General features: G+C 47.9%; 1 pseudogene; it reads right to left on the reverse strand.

Moving 5' to 3' along the window:
- Positions 1-2,345: 2,345 nt before the first annotated feature.
- On the reverse strand, positions 2,346-3,631 carry LOC140413852 (nucleosome assembly protein 1-like 1-A; annotated as a pseudogene).
- Between the last annotated feature and the right edge of the window lie 9,208 nt (positions 3,632-12,839).

Raw genomic sequence — 12,839 nt, forward strand, 5'->3', positions numbered from 1 at the left:
AATTAGTGTAATAAATTGATGCACGATCAATTGCACAAAGACGAGAGTTGGATGCAATCGAAGCTTTATTACACTAAGATGTGTGGCCTCCTACAGCAGCTGGCGCAATGGCTACTGTACGAGGAGCACACATATTTATACTCCGCCTACTGGACGGAGCCAGCAGGCAGGGAACTACCCCCATACCTGTAGTACAGGGCCTTACCACAAAGCACCTAATATATACATCAGTGGTGACTACCACAAAATGAAACAGCATCAACCCAAACACAAAGAAAAGAACAACCCACCATCCCCCACAAAGAAAAAACACAGGGCAATGGCCCCAAAAGAATACAAAACAAACCCAAAGGAACAGAAAGCGAGCATCTCCTCAAAGGTTCTGCCAGTCCATTGTCCCTGACAAATTCCATCGCTTCCTCCGGCATCGCAAAGTGCAGCTCATGACTCTTATCGGTCACCCACAGGCTCACTGGGTCCAGCATACCAAATTTCACCCCCTTCTTGAAGAGGGCCGCCTTCACTTTGTTGAAGTCCGCTCTCCTCTTAGCCAGCTCTGCACCCAGGTCCTGGTATACATGCAGCGCGTTACCCTCTCAGGTACAGCGCCTCATCTGCCTCACCCACCTCAGGATCCACTCCTCATCCAGGAACCATTACCTCAGCAGCTCTGCGACTTCCTCATCAGCGCCCTATGCGCCCGGTCCACTTCCAAGTGACCTTCAAAGGTCCCCTCTTCCAGCAAGTTTTCTAACATTCGAGCCACTTATGAGCCAGCGTCCGTTCCATTGCTGCCCTCCAGCAGCACCACAATCCTCAAATTTTGCCTGCGGGACCGGTTCTCCAAGACATCCAGCTGCTCCTGCAGCTGCCTCTGATTATCCCGCTTCACACCCAACTTGGCCACCATCGAGGCAAACTGCTCCTCGTGCTCCCCCACTGTCTCCTCCATGTTTTGGATCGCATGGCTCTGGGCAATCCAGCCTCATTTCCAGGTAGTTGATCCCCGCCTTTATCAGATCCACCACCCTCGCCAGGTTCTCTAGATTCTCCTCTTGTTGGATGAACTTCTCATTCAGCAAGCCCACCAGCTGCTCCGTCGAGCATAGAGAGGGTAGGGCCAGTCCCTGACGTTCCACCATCTTCTCCTGTGTCGCAGGTACAGCTCCAACTCGCTCCAACTGCTCTTAGAACACTCCACGAATCCATCCACCTGTGGAACACTCTCTCCTTCCACCCCTCCTGCACATTTTTTGATCAACACATCACCCATTAGCCAGGGAAAAGGTCCAAAAATACAACTACGGCGCAAGCCACCAAATCTGCGACCACTCACACCATGGCCGTCACTAGAAGTCCACATCCCTTTCCTTTGGAAATGTGAACGTTTAACAAATCTAACTGTGCTTTACAAAACATGATATGCATAATAATATGCATCTGCCTGTGCACCTGTAGCATCATTCTTGCTACTAGTTTTGACCAAGGGATTAGCTATTTCTGGATCCCTTGCTGTAATTGCTGCTTCTGGATCCTTTGCTGCAATAGCTGTTTTTGGATTATCAGCTGTAGTAGTTGTTTCTGGGTCTGCTATTGTAATAGTTGTCCCTGGATCTTCAGCGACACTCGCTGTCTCTGGAGCGTCTGCCGTGAAAGCTGTTTCTGGCTCTTCTGCCACAATAGCTGATTCTGGAGCCTTTGCCGGGTTGAGGAGTATTGGTTGCTCTATGGTGCTTGTTATGGGGGGGGGGCACAGTAGCACAGTGGTTAGCACAGTTGTTTCAGGGTCCAGGGTCCCAGGTTCGATTCCCGGCTTGGGTCACTGTCTGTGTGGAGTCTGCACGTTCTCCCCGTGTCTGCGTGGGTTTCCTCCGGGTGCTCCGGTTTCCTCCCACAGTTCAAAGATGTGCAGGTTAGGTGGATTGGTCATGTTAAATTGCCCTTCGTGTCCAAAACGGTTGGGTGGGGTTACGGGGATAGGGTGGGGGTGTGGGCTTAGGTAGGGTGCTCTTTCCAAGGGCCAGTGCAGACTCAATGGGCCGAATGGCCTCCTTCTGCACTGTAAATTCTATGATTCGATGATTCTCTGATACATTTGGATGTTTTCGCAGTTGCAATTTTGTGACTTCAGGAATGATCTGCTCACTCTTGCATTCCATTATCTTCACTGGGTCAATGTCCTCAACATTCGGCATTACTTCTTTATTTTATGGTTTTGCCTCAATTATCTGCTATACCGAACCAATTCTTTTGTTGGAGAATTGCACAAAGGTGTATCCATCTGTTCTTCTTTAAGTTTTTTGATGGACTGGCCTCGAGTACTGGGAATCCACTGCAGGAAGCATTCAGTAGGCATAGGGTAATTCATCATACTTATCTGGAGCCAATTTCTCCAAAATGGGAATTATGTCTTCAGTAACAGGTTGGCTGTTTGCAGTTGATAGGCTCTCAGCTAATTTGTCTGTTATTGCAATCTCACTTTCAGCCTCTGCACACTCCATCTTAGAGTTTTCACACTCATTGTTGTCTGGCACAGATTGGGTGCTACTTGTTATCACCTCGTCAGCAATGCCAAATAGACTACATAAACTTTCATAGCCTTCCTCTTTTGGCTCATCAGCTGAGTCTTCACTTTCCACATCGTAATCATCATTATCATACTCATCATCATCATTGTAATGAGTATCATCGTAATCATCATCATCGTTATCATCGTAATCGCAATCATCGTCGTAATCACTAGCTTCTTCTGTGAAGTATAACACTGCTCATGGAATTATGTGTTCATGCAAGAAGTTACCAATTTATAAGTCAGCAGCGAGTCTGGCTGCAGAACTTTCATCCAGCTCCCCATGCTCTGGAACTTCAGGAGGACTAAAAAAATTAAAGAAAGAGTCCTTTGGTACAGTGTTCGTAACTGTTCTACCAGTGCCTCAACCCTTATACTTCTGCTTCGGTTCAATGGTTTTCAATGTGATGTTTTTGCTTTCTTCCAGTCGACCTGGAACCCTGTGCAGCCCGTGATTTCAAAGAAGAAAAAGTCTGACTCATCAGGCTGTGGCTCCAGCTGGTATGTTTTTGACACTGCTTCATTCGTGAAATACTCATTTGGCCCAAACTTAAACTCCAGAGTAAAACTGATAGGCTGTCCAAGATCTGAAAATGTTACCTATCTTGTAGATTCTTTAAGATAGGCTCATCATGCTTCTGTATCATGTCACTGAGCCCATCCACATTTTTGAAGACTGTCAACCAGAATTCTGAAATTCCTTTTGGCTCCTCCATCACTTCATCTGGTTTATCTTCCTCCACCTTGACTTTTGCTCTTATTTCATCTCGTTGCCAGCTGCAATGATCGGGAATGTACAGGAGCTTGACTAGGTTCAGTGCCTATGACGGACTCGGGTTCTGTGTCCACAGTGGAAAATGGTATGATGTGACTTATGTTGTGTGCTCATGCTTCGAGCTCACATGCTCCCAACGTCGCAATCTCATTCCCATTGTAGCCTTTCAGTCTTGTTTGATTGACGACTTTCAGTTTCACTCGCTGGCCGTTCAAAACAGACAAACTGAGAAAGTTGGCTCTCGCTCCCGTGCCGAGCTGGCATTTGATCAATGTGCCTTTTAGCATCAATGGGATTGTCCATCTCTCTTCTATGGTACCAGCATCGCCATCACTATTGCTGCAACTGGTAAGTAAGACTTCTTCACTTGGCGTTTTCTAACTGCAGCTCTTCTGCTCTTAATAGCCTCTCGGTACCACCTCATTTGATATCCCGAAAACTGATTGCGGATCATCGACGACTTTAAAGTACTAAAATTGCACGCCTGTGCCTTGTACTGCAAGTCGGTTCGAAAACTATCGAACGATTCGCCTGCCTTCTGCGTACACGTATGCACGATATAATGTTCAAATGTTTTCTTTTTCTTCGGGGAGCAATGTTGATCAAAGTACTGTATTATGTCGTCAAAACTTTTGCTTTCTGATTCGTTGTCGAACACAAAGGTATTATAACTTTTGATTGGTGGAGGACCTGCTACTCTGAGCAGCAACGCAATAAGCCTCATGTCAGGCTATGTCTGCAGGCCAAGGGCTGCAACATAGAGGTTGAATTGCTGCTTAGAAACACACCTATTCTCTTCTACATTATCGGTGACTTGAAGCTGGTGAGGTGCCTTCAGACCTTCCATCTCTAACTTCACAGTCTTTCCATGTGTCGAGTTCCAGTTGGCCGTAGTTTACCAGGTAGTTGGAAGAATTTTCTTTTTTCTTTGTTCGGCCTGTTTCGTCCCATCATCTCCAAAGTTATCTTCAATTGTTCCACACTCTTGGTACCATGTTATGTTCTGTGTTGTGGCCTTAGTACAGATGCACAAAGAACATCTAGTTCTTTGACTAGTAAGATAGTTTATTGACAAGATGAACATGTGGAAAAATAACTAAGGAACTATGATAGAAACTGTAACAAGTAAATTAGTGCAGTGAATTCTCCTGGTGCGACTAGCCTCTTGTACGACTTACTACCAACTGCCAAATCTCTGGAGTCACATGGTGGATCTCTATTGCCACCTGCTGATTGGAGGTTATGTGGACAACTATGTGCATTGCTATGCATATGCATATCACCACAGCTGGTGCTTGATCATGCACATGTAAATTTATTCAGTCATCACAATGTTCACAATGTGAGAGGACTGAATTTCTTGAAATGAAATTAAATGAAAATCGCTTATTGTCACAAGTAGGCTTCAAATGAAGTTACTGTGAAAAGCCCCTAGTCGCCACATTCCGGTGCTTGTTCGGGGAGGCTGATACGGGAATTGAACCCGCGCTGCTGGCCTTGGTCTACTTTACATGCCAGCTATTTAGCCCACTGCTAAACCAGCCCCTCCCAATCAGACTCTGATGGGGTCAACATTCCAGAGCCTGAAATGCCTTCAGACATTGATGCAGCTGGCAGCAAAATTAAATCCATGAGAGTTCCAAACAGTCAAAGTGAACATATATATTTCTAAATGTCCAAAAGTTTTACCATGTATGGCACCTGTGCGCCTTTAATACTTAATCTTTTTCATCCAACCACTACATCTTAGTGCATGCTGACATTTATAGTTGAGATGGGGGAAACCTCTGACTGCTATGCCCTATAGACTTAATACTTTGGTGGGCATCTTCTGACCCAAGGTCTACCAAGGGACCAAACCTGCAAAGATTTCCCGTGCAGGTAGAGGTGCAACCTCCTTATCCTGACCTGCTGGAGGTGATGGGGTCACTGGTAGAGGTGATGTGGAGCAGCAGGAAACTCTTGGAGTGTCCTTAGGGTGAAGCAATTGGGGTACATCTGACAGTCTTCCATCTTCACTCCTTGAGGAGGTGGTGCACTTGGGGGGTGGTTGAGGTATTATATCTCCCTCTCGCTTAGCCACTGTTGCACTGAACCAATGCCTGGAACAATAACTTGTAGGTCCAACGCTTATGTGGCAGCCAGTGTGCATACTGCTGGAGGTCGGCTTCCATGGCTGCTGCCAACCTCACCAAGGAGACAGCCAGGCACTCGCCTGATGCAGCCACGTAAGCAGACAGGACATGGATGGACTCCTCTCACCCTTTGATCCAGCCTGATGTTCCCCTATCTCTTGTTCCCCTGCGTCTCTTTCCATCTCCATATATCTTAGATCCGAGACTCGAGGCTTGTGATCTGCTTTGAATTCAGCAGAGATCTAGGACGGGATTCTCCGACTCCCTGCAGGGTCTTTCGGGCGGGGGCGGGATTCATGCCATGCCGGTTGGAGGCCGTTGGCAGCAGCCCCCCGGCAATTCTCCGGGCCACGATGGGCCGAGCAGCCATCTGTTTTTGGCCAGTCCGGCTGCCGTGGGTTACGCATGGTCCCACGCGGTCATAAGAAATAATATAGGCACAATATTAGGGGCTGGTTTAGCACACTGAGCTAAATAGCTGGCTTTCAAAGCAGATCAAGGCAGGCCAGCAGCTCGGTTCAATTCTCATACCAGCCTCCCCGAACAGGTGCCGGAATGTGGCGACTAGGGGCTTTTCACAGTAACTTCATTTGAAGCCTATTTGTGACAATAAGCGATTTTCAATATATCAAATTCAATGTGGACCGAGCCCACCAGGATGCTCGGGCAGCGGAGTCTGTCGCTATCGCCGCAATGCCCCGGGTTCAGGGGGTGATCGACAGGATGCATGTCGCCCTACGAGCACCGGCCCATGACAGCTGGTCTTCACAAACCAAAAGGGGTTTCCACTTGATGAACGTGCAGCTGGTGTGTGACAATCAGATGCACCTCAAGCATGTCTGTTCCTGATGCCCGGGCAATGTGCACGATGCCTTCACTCTGGCACACTCAACGGTTCCTGACCTCTTTGAGGCACCCCCCAGAATGAGGGGTTGGCTCCTTGGCGATAGGAGTTATCCCCTGCAATCATGGCTGATAACGCCTATCTGGAGGCCCCAGACCGACATGGAGACCCGCTACAACGACACCGAACCCATGCAGCAACCAGGGGCAGATACACCATTGAAAGCATTCTTTCTGGTTGTATCACAGCTTGGTATGGTTCCTGCTTTGCCCAAGACCGCAGGAAACTACAAAAGGTTGTGAATGTAGCCTAGTCCATCGCGCAAACCAGCTTCCCATCCATTGACTCTATCTATAATACCCGCTGCCTCGGAAAGGCAACCAGCATAATTAAGGACCCCATGCATCCTGGACATACTCTCTTCCACCTTCTTCTGTCTTGAAAAAGACACAAAAGTTTGAGGTCACATACCAACCGACTCAGGAACAGCTTCTTCCCTGCTGCCATCAGGCTTTTGAATGGACCTACCTCGTATTAAGTTGATCTTTTCTCTACACCCTAACATTACATTCTGTCATCGCTCCTTCCTTCCCTATGTACGGTATGCGTTGCCTGTATAGCATGCAAGAAACAACACTTTTCACTGTATACTAATACATGTGACAAGAATAAATCAAATCAAAATCAAATCAAAGATTGAGCGGTTCTTCCTTCTCCTGAAGATGCAGTTCAGGTGCCTGGACCTCTCTGGAGGGGCCCTCCAGTATAGCACTCGGTGAGTTTCCCACATCGTGATGGCCTGCTGCATCCTCCACAACATCGCACAGCAAAGGGGCAATGTGCTGGAGGAGTTGGATGAAAGCCAGGTCTCGTCCAATGACGAAAATGCGGGGAAGGGCATGGATGATCAGGACATGTGTCAGGACATGGGCCCGGGGCAGGCACCAGAGGCCGCACAACATGTGCGTTTGGGCCAACATGCATGGGACCTTTAATCGCCTCCAGGTTCACTGACTAGGGAGCCTGGCCATTGGCACGGACATTCCATCCTACCACTCCCAGCCGCCATGCAAGGTCCCACGATGACAACCCGCTGTGCGATATACTAATGGTACACTGCTCCGTTCGACAACGTGTGACTCCTGCCCAAAGGATTGGATTGGATTGGATTTGTTTATTGTCACGTGTACCGAGGTACAGTGAAAAGTATTTTTCTGCGAGCAGCTCAACAGATCATTAAGTACATGAGAAGAAAAGGGAATAAAAGAAAATACATAATAGGGCAACACAACATATACAATGTAACTACATAAGCACTGGCATCGGATGAAGCATACAGGGTATAGTGTTAATGAGGTCAGTCCATAAGAGGGTCATTTAGGAGTCTGGTGACAGTGGGAAAGAAGCTGTTTTTGAGTCTGTTCGTGCATGTTCTCAGACTTCTCTATCTCCTGCCCGATGGAAGAAGTTGGAAGAGTGAGTAAGCCGGGTGGGAGGGATCTTTGATTATGCTGCCTGCTTTCCCCAGGCAGCGGGAGGTGTAGATGGAGTCAATGGATGGGAGGCAGGTTCGTGTGATGGACTGGGCGGTGTTCACGACTCTCTGAAGTTTCTTGCGGTCCTGGGCTGAGCAGTTGCCATACCAGGCTGTGATGCAGCCTGATAGGATGCTTTCTATGGTGCATCTGTAAAAGTTGGGAAGAGTTAATGTGGACATGCCGAATTTCCTTAGTTTCCTGAGGAAGTATAGGCGCTGTTGTGCTTTCTTGGTGGTAGCGTCGACGTGAGTGGAACAGGACAGATTTTTGGAGATGTGCACCCCTAGGAATTTGAAACTGCTAACCATTTCCACCTCGGCCCCGTTGATGCTGACAGGGGTGTGTACAGTACTTTGCTTCCTGAAGTCAATTACCAACTCTTTAGTTTTGCTGGCATTGAGGGAGAGATTGTTGTCGCTACACCACTCCACTAGATTCTCTACCTCCCTCCTGTATTCGGACTTGTCGTTATTCGAGATCCGGCCCACTATGGTCGTATCATCAGCAAACGTGTAAATGGAGTTGGAACCAAGTTTTGCCACGCAGTCGTGTGTGTACAGGGAGTAGAGTAGGGGGCTAAGTACGCAGCCTTGCAGGGCCCCGGTGTTGAGGACTATTGTGGAGGAGGTGTTGTTGTTCATTCTTACTGATTGTGGTCTGTTGGTCAGAAGATCGAGGATCCAGTTGCAAAGTGGGAAACCAAGTCCTAGGTTTTGCTTGGATATGAGCTTGGCTGGGATTATGCTGTTGAAGGCAGAGCTGTAGTCAATAAATAGCAGCCTAATGTAGGAGTCCTTGTTTTCGAGATGCTCTAGGGATGAGTGTAGGGCCAGGGAAATGTTGCGAATTGCAGTGGATCAAGGCATCCTGGGAGTATGGAGGTGATGCGCTTCATGATCAACCTCTCGAAGCACTTCATTACGACTGAAGTCAGGGCCACTGGTCGGTCGTCATTGAGGCACATAGCCTGGTTCTTCTTTGGTACCGGTATGATGGTGGTCTTCTTGAAGCAGGTGGGGACCTCGGAGTGGAGTAGGGACAGGTTAAAGATGTCCGCGAATACCTCTGCCAGCTGGTCCGCGCACGCTCTGAGTGCACGACCAGGGATCCCATCCGGGCCTGTCGCCTTCCGAGGGTTCACTTTCAGGAAGGCCAGTCTGACTTCGGAAGCTGTGATGGTGGGTATGGGTGAATTATGGGCTGCTGGGGCACTCGACAGCGGATTGTTGGTGACATAGAACATAGAAAAATACAGCACAGAACAGGCTCTTCGGCCCACGATGTTGTGCCGAACCATTGTCCTAGATTAATCATAGATTATCATTGAATTTACAGTGCAGAAGGAGGCCATTCGGCCCACTGAGTCTGCACCGGCTCTTGGAAAGAGCACCCTACCCAAGGTCAACACCTCCACCCAACACTCAGGGCAATTTTGGACACTAAGGGCAATTTATCATGGCCAATCTAACTAACCTGCACATCTTTGGACTGTGGGAGGAAACCGGAGCACCCGGAGGAAACCCACGCACACACGGGGAGGATGTGCAGACTCCGCACAGACAGTGACCCAAGCCGGAATCGAACCTGGGACCCTGGAGCTGTGAAGCAATTGTGCTATCCACAATGCTACCGTGCTGCCCTTAAGAACAATTAAATCACCACTATATCATATTACCGTAATCCATGTACCTATCCAATAGCTGCTTGAAGGTCCCTAATGTTTCCGACTCAACTACTTCCACAGGCAGTGCATTCCATGCCCCCACTACTCTCTGGGTAAAGAACCTACCTCAGACATCCCCCGTATATCTTCCACCATTCACCTTAAATTTATGTCCCCTCGTAATGGTTTGTTCCACCCGGGGGAAAAGTCTCTGACTGTCTACTCTATCTATTCCCCTGATCATCTTATAAACCTCTATCAAGTCACCCCTCATCCTTCTCCGTTCTAATGAGAAAAGGCCTAGCACCCTCAACCTTTCCTCGTAAGACCTACTTTCCATTCCAGGCAACATCCTGGTAAATCTCCTTTGCACCTTTTCCAAAGCTTCCACATCCTTCCTAAAATGAGGCGACCAGAACTGTACACGATACTCCAAATGTGGCCTTACCAAAGTTTTGTACAGCTGCATCATCACCTCACGGCTCTTAAATTCAATCCCTCTGTTAATGAACGCTAGCACACCATCGGCCTTCTCACAGCTCTATCCACTTGAGTGGCAACTTTCAAAGATGTATGAACATAGACCCCAAGATCTCTCTGCTCCTCCACATTGCCAAGAACTCTACCGTTAACCCTGTATTCTGCATTCATATTTGTCCTTCCAAAATGGACAACCTCACACTTTTCATGGTTAAACTCCATCTGCCACTTCTCAGCCCAGCTCTGCATCCTATCTATGTCTCTTTGCAGCCGACAACAGCCCTCCTCACTATCCACAACTCCACCAATCTTCGTATTGTGTGCAAATTTACTGACCCACCCTTCAACTCCCTCATCCAAGTCATTAATGAAAATCACAAACAGCAGAGGACCCAGAACTGATCCCTGCGGTACGCCACTGGTAACTGGAATCCAGGCTGAATATTTGCCATCCACCACCACTCTCTGACTTCTATCGGTTAGCCAGTTTGTTATCCATCTGGCCAAATTCCCCACTATCCCATGCCTCCTTACTTTCTGCAGAAGCCTATCTTCCTTCCCAACAAGTATTTCCTCGAGCTTACCAGTCTGTTTCACACTGTCCTCTCCAACAATATGGCCCCTCTCATTTGTAAATACAGAAGAAAAGTACTCGTTCAAGACCTCTCCTATCTCTTCAGACTCAATACACAATCTCCCGCTACTGTCCTTGATCGGACCTACCCTCACACTAGTCATTCTCATATTTCTCACATATGTGTAAAAGGCCTTGGGGTTTTCCTTGATCCTACCCGCCAAAGAGTGTTCATGCCCTCTCTTAACTCTTCTAATCCCTTTCTTCAGTTCCCTCCTGGCTATCTTGTATCCCTCCAACGCCCTGTCTGAACCTTGTTTCCTCAGCCTTACATAAGTCTCCTTTTTCCTCTTAACAAGACATTCAACCTCTCTTGTCAACCATGGTTCCCTCACTCTACCATCTCTTCCCTGCCTGACAGGGACATACATGACAAGGACACGTAGTACCTGTTCCTTGAACAAGTTCCACATTTCACTTGTGTCCTTCCCTGACAGACTATGTTCCCAACTTATGCACTTCAATTCTTGTCTGACAACATCGTATTTACCCTTCCCCCAATTGTAAACCATGCCCTGTTGCACGCACCTATCCATCTCCATTACTAAAATGAAAGTCACAGAATTGTGGTCACTATCTCCAAAATGCTCCCCCACTAACAAATCTATCACTTGCCCTGGTTCATTACCAAGTACCAATTCCAATATTGCCTCTCCTCTGGTCGGACAATCTACATACTGTGTTAGAAAAGCGTCCTGGACACACTGCACAAACACCACCCCATCCAAACTATTTGATCTAAAGAGTTTCTACTCAATGTTTGGGAAGTTAAAGTCACCCATGACTACTACCCTGTGACTTCTGCACCTTTCCAAATTCTGTTCCCAATCTGTTCCTCCACATCTCTGCTACTATTGGGGGGCCTATAGAAAACTCCTAACAAGCTGACTGCTCCTTTCCTATTTCTGACTTCAACCCATACTACCTCAGTAGGCAGATACTCCTCGAACTGCCTTTCTACAGCTGTTATACTATCTCTAATTAACAATGCCACCCCCCACCTCTTTTACCACCCTCCCTAATCTTATTGAAACATCTATAACCAGGGACCTCCAACAACCATTTCTGCCCCTCTTCTATCCAAGTTTCCGTGATGGCCACCACATCGTAGTCCCAAGTACCGATCCATGCCTTAAGTTCACCCACCTTATTCCTGATGCTTATTGCGTTGAAGTATACAGACTTCAACCCATCTCCATGCCTGCAAGTACTCTCCTTTGTCAGTGTTCCCATCCCCACTGCCTCACTACACGCTTTGGCATCGTGAATATCGGCTACCTTAATTGCTGGACTACAAATCCGGTTCCCATTCCCCTGCCAAATTAGTTTAAACCCTCCAGAAGAGTACTAGAAAACCTCCCTCCCAGGATATTGGTGCCCCTCTGGTTCAGATGCAACCCGTCCTGCTTGTTCAGGTCCCACCTTCCCCAGAATGCGCTCCAATTATCCAAATACCTGAAGCCCTCACTCCTACACCATTCCTGCAGCCACGTGTTCAGCTGCACTCTCTCCCTATTCCTAGCCTCGCTATCATGTGCTCAAACCGAGCATAGAATGCATTGAGTTCATCGGGGAAGGGTGCGCTGCTGCCAGAGATACTGTTCGGCTTCGCTTTGTAGCCCGTTATGTTGTTTAGTCCTTGCCACAACCGCCGAGAGTCTGTCTGTGACTCTAGCTTGGTTTGATATTCTCTCTTGGCATCTCGGATGGCTTTGCGGAGGTCGTACCTGGATTTCTTGTGTAGGTCAGGGTCGGCTGCCTTGAACGTCTCAGATCTGTCCTTCAGTAGGGAGTCAATCTCACGATTGAGCCATGGTTTCCGGTTGGGGAACGCACGTACTGCTTTCTTTGGCATGCTGTCGTCCACACATTTGCTGATGAAGTCTGTGATGGTGGTGGCATACTCATTTAAGTAGGGAACTGAGTTCTTAAATATGAACCGGTCCACTGTCTCTAAGCAGTCACGTAAGAGCTCTTCTGTCTCCTCGGAACAGCACTGCACAACCTTCTTAGCTGGATCCTCCCGCTTGAGTTTCTGCGTGTATGCCGGGAGAAGGAGAACAGTCTTATGGTCTGATTTCCCAAAGTGAGGTCGGGGGATGGAACGGTAGGCGCCCTTGATTTTTGAGTAGCAGTGGTCAAGAGTGTTGTTGCCCCTGGTGGGACAGGAGATGTGCTGGTGGAATTTTGGCAGTACACTC

The sequence above is a fragment of the Scyliorhinus torazame genome, chromosome 1 (assembly GCF_047496885.1).
Source record: "Scyliorhinus torazame isolate Kashiwa2021f chromosome 1, sScyTor2.1, whole genome shotgun sequence".
Classification (NCBI taxonomy): domain Eukaryota; kingdom Metazoa; phylum Chordata; class Chondrichthyes; order Carcharhiniformes; family Scyliorhinidae; genus Scyliorhinus; species Scyliorhinus torazame.